At 40.4% G+C, this 20,120-nt stretch overlaps 1 protein-coding gene and 1 long non-coding RNA gene across 2 annotated transcripts in view; one reads left to right on the forward strand and one right to left on the reverse strand.

The window, feature by feature from the left end:
• Nucleotides 1-20,120, forward strand: part of LOC138958097 (ras-related protein Rab-37-like) — a 299,221-nt gene that overhangs the window by 268,653 nt on the left and 10,448 nt on the right. The window lies entirely within an intron of this gene.
• Nucleotides 1,379-7,407, reverse strand: LOC138958089 (uncharacterized). Its single transcript, XR_011453290.1, has 6 exons — nucleotides 6,498-7,407; nucleotides 6,167-6,208; nucleotides 5,597-5,675; nucleotides 4,570-4,671; nucleotides 3,903-3,949; nucleotides 1,379-2,941 (listed from the first exon to the last, which is right to left on the reverse strand). It is a non-coding gene; the product is annotated as an uncharacterized lncRNA (long non-coding RNA).

Genomic DNA, 20,120 nt, shown 5'->3' on the forward strand with positions numbered 1-20,120 from the left:
TGAAAAATAAATAGTTTTCGTTATTTAATCGAATATAAAACGGTGAAAACTACTTAGATGAACGGCAACCAGGTGAGAAAAAAAAGACCGCCTGGAGATACCCACAGTTACCCCACATTCCTTCAATTTTCTACAATCGCCACGTTAGAATCATATTTTAAATGTCAAATTCTGATGCAGCAAAGACAGGGCTAACTTTGTATCATAAAGCCAAACTGTGCATATTCCGTCGGGGTAACTCCTTAACGGAGCGTCTTTTGGGGGTATAATTGCAGTGCTAATAGGACCGTAAGCAGCGTGGACCAAGGCAAGATAGCTACCAAAATATACACACACAAAACAACAATATCACGACTTTCCGACCTTGACATTGTAGTGGGGGTCAAGTGGGCGTCGGCATCATTGTCCAATCAGAAATTTTGATGCGCTTCCGCTTCCTGTCCCGCCCAGTCTGCGCAAAAGAAATGGCGCAAAACTGTTTGCGCGGAAAAAGGTGATGAAAAAAAGAACGCAACCTGGTTTGATAACCAAATGATTGCGATCTTGCATTCTAGCATCATTTAATGTGGAACAACGACACATCTGATAAACAAATGAGAAACTAGGGTTTAGAATCGAAGCGGTAAACCCGGACGCTGTTTGTACACGTAAATCCGGAGAAGCTATCGAAGTAGGTGACATGTCGTTTCACTCCGAGTGTGCCAGCACCGGCCCTCTACCCGCCAAACCCCCACTAGGCAGGGAAAGTGGTTCGACCTTGCATGCATGCAGGGCAAGTTCGAGTTTGCTAGCGCTTGCCTTGTCTAGATCTGGAACTTTTTCAATTGGATTTTTTCTCTCTATTATACTGGAATAAGTGGGTGCTTTTCTAGATCTAAGCATCGACCGAATTAGATAATGATGTTCCTTGCATTGCATTCTCCTAAATCTGTTATTCTAACCAGTTTGTTTAAGAATATAATTGTTCGTTTTTTGTTGATAAGCTTACAAGATTTTTTCTTTTTTAAGTAAGTGGTTTCACACGTACAACATGAGACCCACATGCACTAGACAATGGAAGTTGAGGTCCTCGTTCAATACCACAAATGCCAGTATTATACTTCAGACTCCTTTTGGAGGAATGTGTGGGGTTTGGGTGTTGAACTTGAAGTGGCAGATTGTTTGCACAGGTATGAATGTTCGTACGTTCGTACGTGCACGCATGTATGCAGGCATTTGTTTGTCAAGCAGGAACATGCAACATTTTGTTGACCGTATGTGAGTGCGTGTGTAATAAAACCAACGACAAACAATACAAAAAGCCCCAGCTCTGCTTCTTCACCAGTCACAGACGCATTGCGTTGTTCAGCTTTCCAGAAATATATTAACTCAGTCAGAACCGGCTTCATGAATATTTTATTTCAGGAAAAAGTCAATCGAATCTACACAAAAAAAGGTTATTGCGTTGTTCTGTCTTTGAGACTGTACCACGTAATATTGAGCTTCTAGAAGAAACATGTCTGTGGCATAGTTTGACCCAACAGATAGAGAAGTCAACAGAGGTATTCTGCCGTCAGCAGCTTTATTGCTGTTTTGAATTTGATCTTGCATAATTTTATTACATAATTTTGCAACACACAAAGAAATCGTAATTGAATATTTTACGCAAAATTGAATAATTCGCAAACATGTTTGTATGAACAAATATTATTTTAAGAAAATATGAGTGTGAGGATGGACGTATTTTGAGTGAAGTAGCAGAAATTCTTTTTAAGTTCTTTAGCTACATGCACACGTTCTGTTAATTACGTTCTTAGCAGGGAGATCCAGATTAATAATACTGCTGTGACAGGTTGTGGTTTCCATACACACTTTGAATACAGGAAAACAAAAACAAAAACACAGTTAAAAAAAAATGTGCACATAGGATTAAATCATTAAAGTGTACAGAATAAAAGCAACATATGTACAAAAACAAATCTCGTGGTTCTCTTGTCAAACCCACTGTAGTAAGCACAGAATAGGAGAGAAGATTTTGGAGAAGGTGGCTTTACCTACTGAAGTAAATGATCAAGAGGATTCTAAGCATCCAGTGCTAAAGCTCTCAAATCACAAGACATACACACTTGTTGTGGCTATCCGAACTGTTGATTTAAAAAAAACCATACCTACAAATTGAAAACATCTATTACAAAATTATATATATTGTATGGATCTGTCTTTGTAAAATATACTGTACAGAAAATTTTAAATAATCTGCACAAATCTCGTGGTTCTCTTGTCAAGTAGTAGGCACAGAAAAAAACCCAAAAAACCCTGTGTTTTGTCTTGTAAATTATACTTTACTAAATGTGTACAGTATTCTAAGAAAACAAAATTCTTCCTTTTTATCATATCAATTGCCTCCCTTGAATTTTATTTGTAAAATAATTGTGAGAAAAAAAGCTTTCTACTTAAAAGCAGTGCAATCAAGAAAATGGGTACAACCTGTGTGTATACCTTTATTCCTTATTCTTTTTATTTAATTGAGGATGTCACAACGCAGTTTTACCGATTTAAAAAAAAATTCGCTTCAAATTATCTCCCTTGAACAAACACTTCTTTTTACAATTAAATTTTGTTTACACGAAGAGGTAGTTTTAAGGGTATATATACAAAAAAACAATATTGCAACCTTAGATGTATTTACATTTGGACTAATTCCATTAAAAAAAAATTCAAACTATAAATGATAAATCAAAATAAAACAGATTTTGGGGCTGTACACAAGCTAATAGGATTAAACACGAAAGTCGTACCCAAGAATCGTCAAATACTTTTGCTAACAGCTATACTTAAACATAAGAAAATATGATCTGCATCTCTTGTTATGAAGATGATGGCACTGGTCCACCGAAGTGCATGCCATATATGCTTTACTGTGCGCTCTCCCTCTCAATGGTCTTTCTCTGGCTGACTGATTCTGAGGAGATAAAAGAAAACACATTCAGTACAAGCTGTAAAAAATAACAACAAAACTAGTATTACTTAAAGTAGCTGCTGGTTTCTGAGTATTTGATTGAAGGCCCAATCCGACTTGTAAGAAGTTTGCCCGACTGTCGCAGATTTGGTCAGGTATGGAGTAAAATCATGCCTCAATTTGGTAACATACAAACTGCAATATTCTAAGGCTGTGAGTGTGAGAATACATCGGTGCCACTTTTTAAAAACTTTCTTTTTGTGTGTGCGCATGTTTTAGTGCCAAAAATGAAGAGGCCGAGTGCTCTCTCTGCAAAACTTGTGTGAAGCTTCAGAGCTCTATCAATGGTTTGAAAGAAAAAACATACTTTTCCATTTTTGACGTTCTTGTTCCCTTCCCTGTGAAATTTACTGTCCGTAGGTTACCGGATTTTGTTAATGTCCGTGAAAACCTCAACTATTCATTGCTGAGTGCCTAGTGATAGCTATCCCCCCCAACGACCTAGCACTGCTGAATCCTGATTCTTCCCATTGTTTGATTCTGTAATGAAATTGTGTAGTTGGTAGTTATGTGAGCTTCTTCTTGGAGGGGTGGGGGTGGGGGTGGGGGGTGCTGGTTGGTTGGGTTTTTGGGGGTTATTAAACCATCAGATTAAAAAGTAAGACTTCATTGTAATGTGCAGATATTTGTTCAGGTGCCCACCATTTTCTATGTGAAAACATGTTGCTAACTAACATGAACCCAACCATAAAACGTGATGTAGGTGAGTAGCCCATCTAGAAAAAAGAACCTGTTCTAATTCGGAATTAGAACAGGTTCGTTTTTCTAGATGGGCTACTCACCTACATCACGTTTCATGGTTGGGTTCATGTTAGTTAGCAACATGTTTTCAAATTCTCATCAGGCAATCACGGCTGACACTAAACACAGAACAGGTGGGAGAGACATAATTCAATTTACTCACCTTCCTTGCATTGTGAGACTGGCCATATGAATCTGCTGAAGTAGTTCCTGCACATATTTAATCAAATATTCATCTTAATAACGTGTTAATATCGCTTGTTCTAGCAAATCAGACTTGACAGTTTTCTGATGGCTTGCACAATTTAAGAGCTTGCCTGTCCCCAATCATTACAATAAGAAACAATATCTAGTATGCAAGTATTTTCAGGGTATGAAGGTTTTAATATAATGTCGGTTCTTCTGGGGGCATGGAGAAACACCTTACACAAAGTAGAACATACACAACAAATTTCAAACAATTGAGGTCACACCATAGTTTTACTCACAAACAAACAACAGCAATACAATAAACAGTCTGCAAACGCCTACATGTTGTCTACACTAGGTATAAAGAAACAAAGAAGCACATGAAGACGGGCTTTGTCAAGTAGACCATTATAGCGAATGAGCAACAGCTGATGATCCAGACCACCAAATTGACATGATTTCCCCTTATTCAGTTTGTGATTGTAGTCATATTGACGATGCATGACTTCAATTTTTCAAAGTAAGTCTCTTGGTGCGTTTACGGATACATTCATTGTCACAATTACGACATGCTAATGTCTAACCTGGGTAAACTTCAATTCATGACTTTTTTCAAACTGGCATAGAAATTATGAGCATACCAGAATTATTTTCCTGTTAGACTGTCTTCTTCTTTTTCTTCTTCTGCGTTTGATATTCAATTCATGGCTGTCATATCGTCAGGTCAGTGGCTGCCATGAAGTCTGCAAATTAGATGATATTGTAAAGAAAGTACATGTAAGTAACATCTCATGATATTCTAACTTCAATTACATCACCTGTCTCACAGTCTGCCTCTTTAAAAATTAATGAATAATTTCAGTAACATAATATTTGGGTAAAAAATAAAAAAATAATCCTCACTTTTTTGTAATAACCCTCACCACCAATTGTTTTATTTCATTTCCATTTTAACAGATTTAGCACCTCTCCGAAAGCCAGAAATACACTTTAAATCCCACGCCCCCCCCCCCCCCCCCCCTCGGCCCCCCCTACATAAACTAATTAAATAACTAATTAAGGAAAAAAATCCTTACATCATAAAAAGTCAGAACCACCAAAACCACCCCCCCCCCCTCCCCCACCCATCCAATAAAACCTGAATACAAAAACACTTCAAAATAAAAAATGAAAACATTTAATTCCACTTACAAAATATAAAAGTTGTTATGCTTTATTTTCATTATCTGTTTACAAACACATAAATTGCTGTGCAAATCTTTTTAAAAACATCAATGCCTGAGACACCAGTAACCTGTTTATATTGTTGACCTTGTAGCTTTTCAGTTTAAGAGGCTGTTCTGGAATCTGCACTAAAGTCAAACATAACCATGAATACTGTGGGAAAAATATTACATCACCAAGACCGAAAAAATAACACCAACCGACACTCCTCACCCTTATTTCACCCACTATGCCAACCCAAAGACTGGAAAATAATAATCAAATACAGAATGAACAAAAATGCTTGATTTCATTTCTTCAATGATAAGTTGAAAATCTTCATTCTTCATAATAATGTTATTGGCATAATGTGTAATTGCCACAATTTACAGAGTTTAATTAAAAAAAATGATGCGATAAAAATCAAAGTGAAAACATTTGTTTTTATACTGATACCTTATTTACCTTGTGGCTTGTGTGCCTCAGGTTTAGGAGCGGCTCAAACGTCCTCTGCTCCTCAGTCTGCAAGAAATTAAGCGATGGCCTGAAGGAGAATAGAAAAAGATCCTTTGTCAGCACCCTGTGTATGTGTGTGGGTGGGTGTGTTAGATAAATAGGCGTGTTGGGGGGGAGGTGCAATAGCTACCACGCCTAATGCAGTCTGCAAAACAAGTGCAACACTTCTACAGAGCTTTTATGATACAAAGCTTCAAATAAGAAACACATTACAATCAAATGAAAGCTGAGCCTGTCATTGCAAAATAAGGAATATACAACAATCCAGTGGCATGTAAAATATTGTTCCTTCAGAAAGATGGCTCTGACAGCAGAAACAATTTAACTTGAAGTTTGAGTCCAAAATTATTTCTCTACATTAGTGAACGTACTTGCAGTAATACCCCTCACACATGAACTATTCCTTCCGTGTATCGGTTAGATCCATCTCGGTTAGATCCATCTGCAGAGTACGGATTGTCATCCGTTTAATATTAAAAAGGAAAAACAATCAGAACTTGTCATCAGTGATCAACCTACCTTGCAAGAGTGGGGTGAAACACTCACTTCCTGCCAACATGTCTGCAAAAAAAAAGAGGAAACAATACCAATGGAAGCTTAAAATGGTTCTTTTGTTCAATATGTGTACACGTGCTTCATTTCTGGGGTGAAAGTGTAAAATATATTGATGGATTGATAGAACAATATTGCCTCAAGTTCACCGCACCAAAAATACTTATCAATCAACATTGTCATCACTCGATCAGCTATTCCATCTCTTTCATAAGTGTGTGTGTGATGGTGTGAGCGTGTGTGTGTTTGTGTACGTGTGTGTGTGTTTGTGAACAAGCGTTGAAAAACGTATGTTTACCTTGCTCTAGATCTACCGACTTTCGTAGGCGGAGACTTCTCTGCCGTGACAGCGGCTTCGTTTCCCTGGCAGAATTCAACATCTTGTACAGATCTGCCGGTCATTTTCATTTCCTCCGCTTCTAGAGTCACTTGATCCACAGGTTTAACGAACATTGAATGTTCTTTTAGTTCTTGTGACGGAAGTAAAATCAAGGAATTAAGTGGGCATTCCTGAGCCCTCTGCTGGCTTCATGTCCACAAAGTAAATCGCACAAACTTGCAGGGTTTGGGGGGTAGTTTATTACTTTGAAGAAGAACAGCTAGTCGTCGCTGCCCGTTCAGCATTCTTCGCGCGACTTTTGTTTTGCAGAGGAAGGCATATATATGCAGTTTTTTTTCCTGATGAATGTTGCCAGGGTGCACAAACTGAGAAAGCATTCCCGATTTTCCACAATTTTCTACTTCTTTACAGTCTTTTGCACAACATGATTTATAACTGCCGGTGTACGTCTAATTCATGATGCCAACCAGCTGGGTCAAAAGTTACGTTCGAGAAAATACTCGTTGAACTAAGTTCCAAACGAATGTCAAGGCCAGTTCTTGACTGGTTTTGAACTGAAGTTGGGCTCCAAATGAAAATAAACACTTCCTCCAGCTGCGCGACCCATTGATAACAACAGTTGGAACTGGTAGGAAGATGAACAGGTCTTGCGAACTGGCTACACACTGTTACGGTTCAAGTTTAAGTTCAAAGTAAACACTCAACTGAGGTTGCAGGTAATGGCGGACTTGACTTCCTTCATAACCAAATATCACTCTTCTGACAAAAAAACGCAAATGCTATGTTAAACCGGAAAATACGTAAACCGGAAAAGGAAGCGCATCAAAACCAAAATGGCAGCCCCCATGAAATTCGAAAGGTCACGGAAACAAGTCGTGAATACGGTCAGTGAAACTCGTTTAAGTAGGGTTGAGAAAAAAATGATACAAACGTTGTTTTAAGGCTCAATGTAAAAAGAACTCAAAGGTGCACACGTTGGCTCACGTAAGTGTAGCCTATGCGATGATAAACTTTGTCTGTCTGTGCGTGCGTGCGTGCGTGTGTGTGTGTGTGTGTGTGTGTGTGTGTGTGATAGAAACTTTAACATTTCCGAGTCTATGGATTACGTCAGTCTCGGTCAAAAGTGTTTGACGTGTGTGATAGAAACTATTTGAAGACGTCACATTATGACGTAAGAGGGTTAGACGTCACGCAAAGGAATTACTGAAAGTCTCGGTCATTGTTATTGTGAGCGGGCCGAGACTACTTGGCAGATCCAGGGTCTCGCTTTCTTGCACAGTTTCACCTATGGCGCTTACTGTGTGTGTGTGTGTGTGTGTGTGTGTGTGTGTGTGTGTGTGTGTGTGTGTGTGTGTGTGTGTGTGTGTGTGTGTGTGACGGAGTGATTGAGTTTGTGTTACTGTTTGTCGATTTCTTACGTGAGCCTTGAAGGCTTTGTATTGCATTCCACAGTGCTCAATGTGAGATGAACACGGCAAATTGAACTAATTGAAATGTAATGTTCTGTTTTATAGATCGTGCCCCATTACAGTCTTCACAGTCCACTGATAATTCAAGTCCCAAAAGTGCAAAACGATGATAAAACAAAAAAAATATTGGTGGGGAAATACTGCTTTGCGATCGATGTAACCACTTAATTTCCAAATACTTACGGCGATGTCCGAAAGTTGCCGAGGTGGCAGGTGAATGATTGTCGGCTGACGTAAAAGATTGGCGTCATCGGTGTAATGACCTATTGCTATGCGAGTGACATCATCTCCTTCATAGATTCTAACCACGGGAAAAAGTGAAAATAGGGTGTTTCTGCATATAGTGGAATTACGGGAGCTAAAGGGGTACCACTAATTGCAACAAAAATGAAATCAGCACAGACTGGTAGATAAAGTGTCCTTTAGTACCCAGTTCAAAATCTAAGCCCTGAGGTAATGGAATAAGTGAGTTATCGGATCAGAAAAGTCATGCAATCACACGGAACAAGCAGATTTGACTGGTTTGGCCTGCCGTCGCAAAGCCGGAAGTTTATGCGCGCCATGCACTCAAAGTCTAGTCGAACGTGCTTCGCGTGGCCACATGCAAAAAGGTGAGTAATCGATAACCTTTACGTTTTTATTCGTCCTTTAACATTTTTACCACTTCATTTTCTCGGCTGTATGTGTAGAATGCTAGCGCTAGTTCTTTATTTATGCCATACGAATGCATTGGAAAGAAAAAAGCCTGATATGCAGACGACCTAGCTTCGCTAAAAGTTCGTCTGCTTCCAGACAGCACAACATGAGTCTAAAACTTGTTTTACCGTTCCAAACGTGCAGATAATCTTTGCAGTTGATATGCTCAGCATCACAAATACAATTATGAAGTTAGATTAGAAAAAAAAAAGTATATTATACTCAAAGACCGTGCGAATTGTTGATCGTGCTTCCAGTATGTATGGTAGGCGAATGCTGTCAAAAATAACCTTCCTGTTGCACTGTTCGGTGATGTTTTATTTATGTTTTTTATGTTATTGTCGCCATTGCTGACACTTTAGGCACTTCTCTGATGGAATGCTATCTCGATAGCCTTTATTTGATGCGTAAATCATTAATGTTATCATTTTGTTTCTACAGTCACCTGCTTTCTGAGCGAAAACCTTGCTCTACACCAGTGACCACTGCGAATGAGACAAGAATGAGGTAGGTTTGACGTATCAGCAATTTCTATTAAAGGCTAAAAAAAAAAAAATTTTCATAAAAAAGGCTTAAATAATAAAACAAATCCCGTATATATATATATATGAGTTGTTCTTCAGTACTGGTCACCGAAAGGGGGAAAAGGGGTCAAAATTCAAATCTCTAGTTTTGTTTTTGAAATATTGCTTTTCATAAAGCAGAAATACTGTAGTATCTGTTGTACATAAGAAAAAATCACTGGTTCACATGGTTCCTACATAATCTAACTTTTAAAGCTGGTTCTTGTGTGTCTGTGTGTATGTTTGTATGATGACGATATGACCCGAAACGGCTGCACGGACTGAGACAGGAATTGCAGAGAATGTTCTTTGCCACTCGAGTCGTGTCATAGGGTACTTTTGGAATAGCAAATTTGAAAGGATTCTTCAAAAAACGGCGGAAAACATTATATACCCTGTGAGCTATCGAGGATCCTCCCCGTCTGGGCTGTCGAAACATGGTCTTGTTAAAAGACGTTTTCAAATGCGGTTAACGGGGAGATACACTCGAAGCACATTTAGCGAAGTTATGTTGCCACATCATCAAAGATCAACATTTCACTACACGGATCGATGCACACAGTCGAAATAGATGTGACTTTCACACGACCGAAGACTACTTACTAGCAGACTAGCAGACGACAAGATCTAAATATTTAGATCAGTTAGAGCAATCCGTTGAAGAACAGTTACTCCGCTTATTCGTCTTCAGTTAAGCTTATTTCCCCTGCCATAAGTTTCCTTGCAGATCTGCAGTCGCGTAGTGAAATGAACTAGTGTCATCGGAAGATTCTTCTCAGTCAATGATCAAAGCACAGTAAGTTCTATGCTGACAAAAGTCACTTTCGGACAACACGACGATTGACTTAATTCATGAGCCCAAAGGTAACAATATCGACAAGAATGTACGCATTTGACATTAAATGAAACATTCATAGACAGTTTCCAACTCACCAGATCTGCCAAAGAGCCGTCATTCGTGAAAAAAACGATGATTTTAATCAGACAGGTATCGGAAACAAGTCTTGGTCACCTGCGTTATTCCTTCCGAGGCGACGTGACGGCGCCACATTTGTTTGTTTATGGCTGTTTATCGCGAAACCACACAGTTGAAATTTGTGTGTAAAATACCACAAATGTGTGGTGAATCAGTTCGTCATCTGCGTTTCGATGGTAATTCAGTCAGATTGGAGTTAAGTAGAACAATCATTTTTGTTCACGCCGTCACACAAATAACGCAGGTTACCCTCGCCTTCGATTCAAAGTACTTTGAATCGAAGGCGAGGGTAACCTGCGTTATTTGTGTGACGGCGTGAACAAATTTGATTGCAATATTTTATACAGAAAGTAAATTTCAATGATTCTGGCTCAGACTTGTAGATCTGTTATGCAGTGTTTTGGTAGTGTATCTGCTTTTCTGCCATGAAGCTCATTTGGAGTGATACGCTGATCGAAGTGGGGTACCCTATGTGGGACATCAGCCGTATGCAGATTACGCCTCAGAACACTCGCATTTCACAAAGACAACAATAATTTGCAACATTTCAAGAACTGCATCAGTTTTATTAGATACTATTTCAACAAAAACAGCACAAACACGACTATTATCAACAACACAGAACGGGAGGTAAGTCTTCAAAGACGCACCAAGTGTGCGTTCCCATTTTTGGACGCCATTTTTGCTAGCATTTTCACAGTAAATCTTAATATTTCCATATCTATTGAATGATTTTGGTATTTTCTTTGATTGTGCCGATTCTCCTATCTCTCTGGCATGTACTGGGTGCTTTGTGACCAGTTTCTCCCCTAGACTGTATTGAAAAAATGCGTCTGTGTGAGCTGATCCCCACTTGTGACCAGTAGCAAAGAACAACTCATTTATATTTTCAATAAATCATGTTTCAGTGGAACCCCCTTTCTTAAGACCAACAAAATAATCTGAGAAAACCAGGTCTTAAAATGGAGGGTCTTAATAAGGGTGTTTCACTGTATTCAGGATATTATATAATAAAATATGCTCTACTACTTAAAGACAAAATTAATTAGCGTCTGGACAATTATACACACAGTGTCAATCCAACTGCTTTATTTAAGTTTATGTTATAAATGTATTTTTTTCCAGATCATGGAGCAGTTGTGTATCCTGTGTGGAGGCAGCCTTTATTCAGGGGAGCAGATCGTCATTCCGCAACAGAAGGGAAGAGACACCATACACAGAGTCAGTACCCAGCGTGGTGATTCAATTGTTGTTGCAGAGGGGCAGGCTGTGCATGTATGTTGTCGCAGTTCATATACAAACAAGCACAACATAGCAGCCTACCTTCGTGGGAAAAAAGATGAAGATACTGCTGCAAATTTGAACCAAGGACTGCGGTCAAAGAATCAGCCCTTTGATTTCAGGAAATGTTGTTTATTTTGTGGCATGCATGTAGAACTTGTTTCAAAACGAGGTCCAACAGTACTTCCTGTTCGCACTTTAGATTTTTCAGAAGACCGTCTATAGAATCTGTGCTGAAAGAGCAGACGAATGGCCTGAAAAGGTAAAAGGCAAGATAGAATTCGTCTCGGACCTTCCAGCAGCTGATGCTTTGTACCACCAATCATGCAGCACCAATTTTAGAACAAAAAGGAAACTTCCAAAGTGCTTTGCATCAGACACTGACAACAAAAGACCAAAACAAGGAAGACCAGTCGATGAAAAAAGAGCAGAAGCGTTCAGAAAAGTTGTCAATTATCTGCAAAAAAACGATACAGAAGTCACCATCATCGACCTCATCAGAAAAATGAAAGAGTTTACAGGTGGTGACTGTTATAGTCACTCAAAGATGAAAGAAGAATTAAAGAAACATTTTGGTGATGAAATTATCATCACAGAAATGGATGGGAAAGCAAACGTGGTAACATTTCAGAGGACAACATGGTCTATTCTTCATTCCTTTTATTCGACACCTGAGACGACCGACGAAGAAACTCAAAAAGACAACATCATCAGAGCTGCTGCTGAACTTATCAAAAGTGACATTAAGAAGATAAACACCAGCAGAAAAGAATACCGAAGTCCAGACAGCACTTTCTCAATTACAGCAAACCTTGATTTTGTGCCAAAATCCTTGCAAACTTTCCTCGGAGAGATCTTCAGTGGAAAGGACATTGATGTGAAGGTTGCTTCAATCGGCCAAGCAATTATGCAAGCAGCTCGCCCAAGAATTTTAATTGCTCCACATCAGATTGGTCTTGGAGTTCAGATGCACCACTGTTTTGGTTCCAAGTTCCTGATTGACACGCTGTACTCCCTTGGATTCAGCTCCTCTTACAGAGAAGTAAAGACGGACGAAATGAGTGCGGCTGCCACCCAGGAGATAATCGTGCCAGCCACAGATGAACATTTCATGCAGTACATGGCAGACAATGTCGATCATAACACTGGAACAATTGATGGCCTGAATACCTTCCATGGAATGGGCATGATTGCTTCCATAACCCCGTTCATCAAAAATAGGTCGTCCATCGCTCTGAAAACAAAGGTTAGGCTGGAGGAGGTCATGAAGAAAGCCCGTGTCAAAATCAGTTTCTACGATGAGAGATGTGAAGGCCTGGCAAGTCTCACCTATGAGAAGTTAAGGACAGTCCTAGTTGAAGACCCTACCAAAGAAGTTGAAGTCCTATGGAAGTCAGCATGGCTGCTCAGTCCTCAGAGACCGTTCTGGTCAGGAGTAATGCAGGCCGTCCACAATGGTGACTTTCCAGGTCAGTCATCTATTGTCTTCTTGCCGATGATTGATCTCAAACCCAGTGACAAAACTTGTATCTATTCAACGCTGTTGTTTCTTTCTGCTGAAGCTAGGCGATACAACAAAACCCCTGTAGTCACCTTTTGATCAGCCCCTGTGGTGGAAGGCCCTCAGCATCATATCAGCAGAAGCAGCTTTCAGTGAGCTACGTTCTGTAGTTCTTCGGCTTGGTCCCTTCCACATGGAGATGAGTTTTCTCGCTTGTATAGGACATCTCATGGCGGAAACTGGCCTGTACGATGCACTATGCACTGTGTATGCCCCAAATGCTGCCAAAGCACATCGGACCTACCAGCAGCACCAGCAGCTCTTCTGAAAGTGATTCGGTGTGCATGCAAGACTGACTGTGACACAAGAAGATGCAGCTGTCGTAAACACGGACTCGTTTATTCGCCTGGGTGTGGAGAGTGTCGTGGTGCCAGTTGCTCCAATTCCCCGTCCAACTTTACTGAATAAGGCGAGGCATATTGAGAAGCAGAGGTGAGAGAATATAAAAGAGTGTGCGTGTGCTTGAAAGCACATGCGTGTGTATTTTTCTCTGTGTGTGTGTGTGTGTGTGTGTTTGTGTGTGTGTGAGTGTGTGTGTGTGTGTGTGTGTGTGTGTGTGTGTGTTTATGCAAAAAAGCACTCGGATTCTATTTTCAACGCGTTTTGTGTCAACTACTGCCGTCATAGATATTAAATAGCTGCATTTCTGAGTCCTCTGAGCCGAGATCTTTCTAACGAGATGCAACATGATAGGCTTATCTTGGAGAACAAAACAGTGTCTTCTTCCACTAATGTATGACGTCACTAATATGCAAATTTCTCGATTGTGCCGATAGTTTGAAACTTAGATTTTGCACTGGGCACTAACCAGACTGTTTTGAGAACATTCCCGCAAAAAAAAATTTTGTTGCAAAAACTGGTGGGTTGAAGCATGATTTTTGGCACGGTAACCGCACTAATACTTGGTATTTTAAGGTAATATTCGTGGCTCTTCCGGTAATGGTGAACATTCTTTCTCACGCCACCTTATCAGTAAGCCAATCTATAACTCACTTGAGCAAAAGTACAACCACAGAAACCATAAAATATAAATCCTGGCCGGTGCGTCCCGCTAGCGCTACGTGTCATTTGTGCTACGTATCGTTTGCGCTATTTTCTGTAGTGCTATCGACACAAATTGCCAAAAACAGTAGTGCTATCGGCACGTAGTGCTTTAGCCACAATGCACACATGCCATTATCACTACGTCTCAATAGAACTACGTGTCGATATCACTATTTTTGAAAAACCAATGTACTGTAGCGCTACGTGTCGACAGCGCTACGTGTCGATAGCACTACTACATGTTCAAACGGCAGACACTTCCCTTTGTGTGTGCGTGTGAGTGAGTGTAATAATATTGTCTGCGTGGCTGGCTGTCGGATCTGTATGTCTGTCTGCCTCTGTGTGTGTGTGTGTGTGTGTGTGTGTGTGTGTGTGTGTGTGTGTGTGTGTGTGTGTGTCTCTCTCTCTCTCGCTCTCACTCTCTCTTTTTCAACCACGTATCTATATATATATATACGACTTGTGTCTGTGTGTCTGTGTGTCTGTGTGTGAGTTCGCGATGCACGGCCAAAGTTCTCGATGGATCTGCTTCAAATTTGGTGGGCATATTCAGGTAGACCCGGGACAGGACACAACCTGGTCGATATTTCAACACGTGCTCTCAGCGCGCAGCGCTGAACCGATTTTGGTTCCACCTCAGCTATTTTGGTTCCACCTCAGCTACCCGGGCCCCCATACCGACACACCAAAGCCAAAGTTCTCGGTGGATCTTTTTCAAATTTGGACACCGTATTCAGCTACACCCCGGACACAATATCATCGATGAGATATTTCAACACGTGCTCTCAGCGCGCGGCGCTGAACCGATTTTGGTTTTTGTGTTCATTTCACCATTATAAGTAACTCTTCCTTATCTTCTCATCTTCTCCAGGTTTTCAGCGTTTACCTCCCTTCCTTCGTATGGTGCACTATAGTATGAGTGGCGCGTCTTCGGATATTCCCGGCGTTCTGTTACTATTTTTAGAAGGTCACCGCAGTGTCCAGAACGTAAATTGGACCCGTAAATTATCCTCACTGTAAAAGTGCAAAGGTCGAATCAATTTATAGCCACGCGAAAAATACACTGTCATCTATCTCTCTATAGATACGGCTTCTCTGTGTTTTTGTGTGTGTGTGTGTGTGTGTGTGTGTCTCTATCTATGTGAGCAACACCTGGGGATTGTTCACTTCTGTTTGTGATGTGGTCTGGCGGCTTTTGTGTATTTGTATGTACTGGCCTTCCTTTGAGAAGCCATAACAGTTCAAAAGGGCTTACAGATAAGCTATAAATTGCTCAATCCTGTTTGAGTAGAGTTCGCCTCCAAAGGTGATTAACACGGTTACATTCGTCGACAAGGATGGGACTCGATATGGTCAGGAATGGCATTATGGCCACTGAATCATTTTCGTGCTGTTCCCATTCCACGAATCTGGGAGGGACCTAAGCTTGGCGGGTCCATTGTTCGGACCCGGCGAAGCCGGCGTACGGCTCTAAGTACTTCTTTCCGGCGAAGCCGGCTACCCGGCGAAGCGGGTATTTATTCTAGTTTATTTCATGTATGTTGTTGGTGTGTGTTTGTTTTGTTTTGATTTTGTTCTTCCCCCATCCTGCGTGGTTTGTATATGAGTCTGTGGCCTAAACCATTCTGAGCACTCTCTCTCTCTCTCTCTATCTCTCTCTCTCTCTCTCTCTCACACACACACACAAGCACACGCACACGCACTCACACACACACACACACACACACACACACACACACACACACACACACACACACACACACACACGCACAAACGCATACGTACACACGGTATCGCACACACAAACTCACACACAGAAAAACATCCGTGTATGTATATGCGGTATAATGCGAGAGACAGAGAGACAGAGAGACAGAGAGAGGGAGAGAGGGGGGAGGGGGAAAGGGAGAGAGGGGAAGGGCGAAAGAGCGAGCGAGAAAGAAAGAGCGAGATAAGACAGAAAAACAGATGGGGAGAGAGAGGGAGAGGATAGCGGGAGAGACAAACAGAGAGCGATTTTAAAGAGGTGCAGAGAAAGAGCGATTAAGAGAGAGAGAAAGAAAGAGAGAGGGAGAGAGAGAGAGAGAGAGACAGACAGACAGACAGACAGACAGACAGACAGACAGACAGAGAAAGAGAGAGACAGAGAGAGAGAGTGAACCAGCGAGTGAGCAAGAAAGAGAGAGAAAGATGGAGAGACACACACACACACACATACACACGCACATACACACACACACACATACACACAACACACACACACACACACACACACATACACACGCACATACACACACACACATACACACACACAAACCAGAAGGAGTGAGAGCGAGAGAAAAAATGAGAAAGAGAGTCGTCAGTAAGTAGTGGTATCGACACGTAGTGATAATGACACGTAGCGCTAAAAGATGTAGTGCTGTCGACACGTAGTGATAATGAACGAATGATAGCAACTCATAGACAAATTATTTGTAGCACTCACTAATCAACGTAGCGATAGCGGCACGTAGCACAAATGACACGTAGGACAAATGACACGTAGCACAAATGACACGTAGCGCTAGCGATACGCACCCATCCTGGCTAGTAGGGGAAGGGCTCCTAATATGGACCGGCTCCTAAAATGGACCACCTCCTGTTCTGACAAACTAACGGCGCTAGAGCGCTCACAAAAGTTTTATTTGCTGTATTCACCCTCTCTGGATAACTCGCACATGTCAAAACACAAACCTCAAAACCGTTAGTCTTTTTCTCTTTTTTACATTTAGTCAAGTTTTGACTAAATGTTTTAACGTAGAGGGGGGAATCGAGACGAGGGTCGTGGTGTATGTGCGTGTGTCTGTGTGTGTGTGTGTGTGTGTGTGTGTGTAGAGCGATTCAGACTAAACTACTGGACTGATCTTTATGAAATTTGACATGAGAGTTCCTGGGTATGAAATCCCCGAACGTTTTTTTCATTTTTTTGATAAATGTCTTTGATGACGTCATATCCGGCTTTTCGTGAAAGTTGAGGCGGCACTGTCACGCCCTCATTTTTCAACCAAATTGGTTGAAATTTTGGTCAAGTAATCTTCGACAAAGCTCGGACTTCGGTATTGCATTTCAGCTTGGTGGCTTAAAAATTAATTGATGATTTTGGTCATTAAAAATCTGAAAATTGTAAAAATAAATAAAAATTTATAAAACGATCCAAATTTACGTTCATCTTATTCTCCATCATTTTTTGATTCCAAAAACATATAAATATGTTATATTTGGATTAAAAACAAGCTCTGAAAATTAAATATATAAAAATTATTATCAAAATTAAATTTTCGAAATCAATTTAAAAACACTTTCATCTTATTCCTTGTCGGTTCCTGATTCCAAACACATATAGATATGATATGTTTGGATTAAAAACACGCTCAGAAAGTTAAAACAAAGTGAGGTACAGAAAAGCGTGCTATCCTTCTTAGCGCAACTACTACCCCGCTCTTCTTGTCAATTTCACTGCCTTTGCCATGAGCGGTGGACTGACGATGCTACGAGTATACGGTCTTGCTGAAAAATGGCATTGCGTTCAGTTTCATTCTGTGAGTTCGACAGCTACTTGACTAAATATTGTATTTTCGCCTTACGCGACTTGTTTTCCCTTTTGGCAGCGTTCACTCTAAATTTGCCGCCTAAAACGGACCCGTTTCTGTCCACAGCCAAAGCTTTTATCACACAAAAATTGCTATATATGACAGATAAGTCCGTATTTGTTACATTTTAGCAGTGTTGACCCCGAGTTTCTACTGCAAACACAAAATAATAGCAACAGTTCAAAGTATGTGCGAGTCCCCTAAAATGGACCACCTTCAACAAATCGAAGAAAATAAAAGCTGAAGGCTATTTTCATTAATTCACTAAGAAGCTTGCTGGAAATAACCTATAACTAGCCCTCGAGATTTAAAAAAAAAATGCAACAAAATGTCTTTTTTTCGTGGAACTGGAAGTTGATAATTTCACTTATTCCCCCCTCTGCTTCTTTACCTCTGTAAACTTGTAGGGGTAGTTATTTTTCGATAATGACCCAGCAACCAAACAAATAACGACCCAGCAACAGCCTGAATCCTCGATAGTGCAATGGGTTGAGAGGTTGTTCTGTTTCGGTACTACTTTTTGCGACTGAAAAGTTCCGAACGCTCTAATGTACGAAGTATACATCTCTGGAGCAAACAATACAAACATACCGCATTTAAATTAACAACTACAGGCCTGAACACATGAATCTCCATATAAAATCCATGAGTTCGGTTGTTTTCATACTTTGTCTAGCGACAAGAGTAGTTCCCCTTCTTTTCACTCAGTTCCTTCGACAACAGACTGCAATCCGACGGTCAGTTTTCAACAATATTTCATTTAATAAACAGATCACACGCAACCAAATGCACACATCTCATCAATTTAAACAACATAAAGGGGTTTCATACACTATTTTCCCCAGAAAACTGAACTTCATACAGTTGTTAACGTTGGAACACGGGTGCAAAAGTTCGTCTGCTAGTCCCATTTGACGAAAGAACATTATCCTAAACGATACTAAAACATAAACAGAACACACAATATCTGCCTTTACCGCCACAGCAGAATAACAGCATATCTGTGTACTTGATTTTAGTCTAAAACAGGGAAACTGACAAGAAGTGTTAACAGAATGGAATGATTTGCACGGAACTATACAACCGCGCATTAATCGATCGCCTGCGCTGGTTGACTGGTTGAGTGATTCGGATTCGATCAAACTTTCGCACAAAAACTCCTGTTTTCTTTGAATAAGTGAAGAAAGGAGGAATAAAAAGGTTACACACCTCGTCTCAGTGATTATTAAAAATAATGGTCTCAGTTCGCGGTCATGAAAAAGTTCGCTGAAGCTCGCATTTTTCATGATCCGCCAACTTCGACCATTATTTTTAATAATCACTGAGACTCGGCATGTAACCTCTACATCTGTGTACTTGATTTTAGCCCAAAATAGGAAAACTGACAAGAAGTGTTAACAGAATGGAATGATTTGCACGGAACTATACAACCGCGCATTAATCGATCGCCTGCGCAGGTTGACTGGTTGAGAGAATAGGATTCGATCAAACTTTCGCAAAAAACTCCTCTTTTCTTTGAATAACTGAAGAAAGGAGGAATAAAGAGGTTACACACCTCGTCTCAGTGATTATAAAAAATAATGGTCTCAGTTCGCGGTCATGAAAAAGCTCGCTAAAGCTCGCATTTTTCATGATCCGCTAACTTCGACCATTATTTTTAATAATCACTGAGACTCGGCGTGTAACCTCTACTTATTTTCCCTCTGTTTTTGATACACTTCTTTAGTTTCCTGGTGTGCTTCAAATAATGCTCTCATCAACCCGAAACAGATAAATATAGAGCATATTTTAATTAGGCTGACTTTACACTAAGTTGTAGGCCTATCATGTTATTTTGAAATATAGGGGGCTTTTTACAGTGATTCGTGAAGGCCGCTTCACTGGTCCATTTTAGGCGCCCAGGCTCCTAATATGGACCTTTTGTGATTTTTTCTGTATTTAATTTCTGCTGAATGTCTATCAAAGCTATTTCACTCTAATTAGGCCTAACGGTTAGCCTAAGAGAGAAGGACTACCAAACACAAAATGAAACTTCTTCGCAAGAAAACAAGCTAGTTAGCAGCATGAAACAAAATTAGGAGCCCTTCCCCTACCTGGACGAAATTGTAAAGTTATTAACTGGGTATTCCCACCTTTGTACGCAAGCATGCAACTTTAATTTCACGGTTACTGATTCTCATTGTGAGTCAGCTTTTCGGACGGCGTTTTTATTCATTTCTGGTAACGAGAATTCAGAAAGGAGGTGGAGATTTTGCATATAAACTGGTACTTGAAAACTGTTCACTTTTGTTATATTGATTTCGGTTTTGTATGACTGCGAGAGTGGATCGTGGTGTGGTTAGTCGGTTAGTAGTAATTGACC

This window comes from Littorina saxatilis, linkage group LG2 (assembly GCF_037325665.1).
Source record: "Littorina saxatilis isolate snail1 linkage group LG2, US_GU_Lsax_2.0, whole genome shotgun sequence".
NCBI lineage: Eukaryota > Metazoa > Mollusca > Gastropoda > Littorinimorpha > Littorinidae > Littorina > Littorina saxatilis.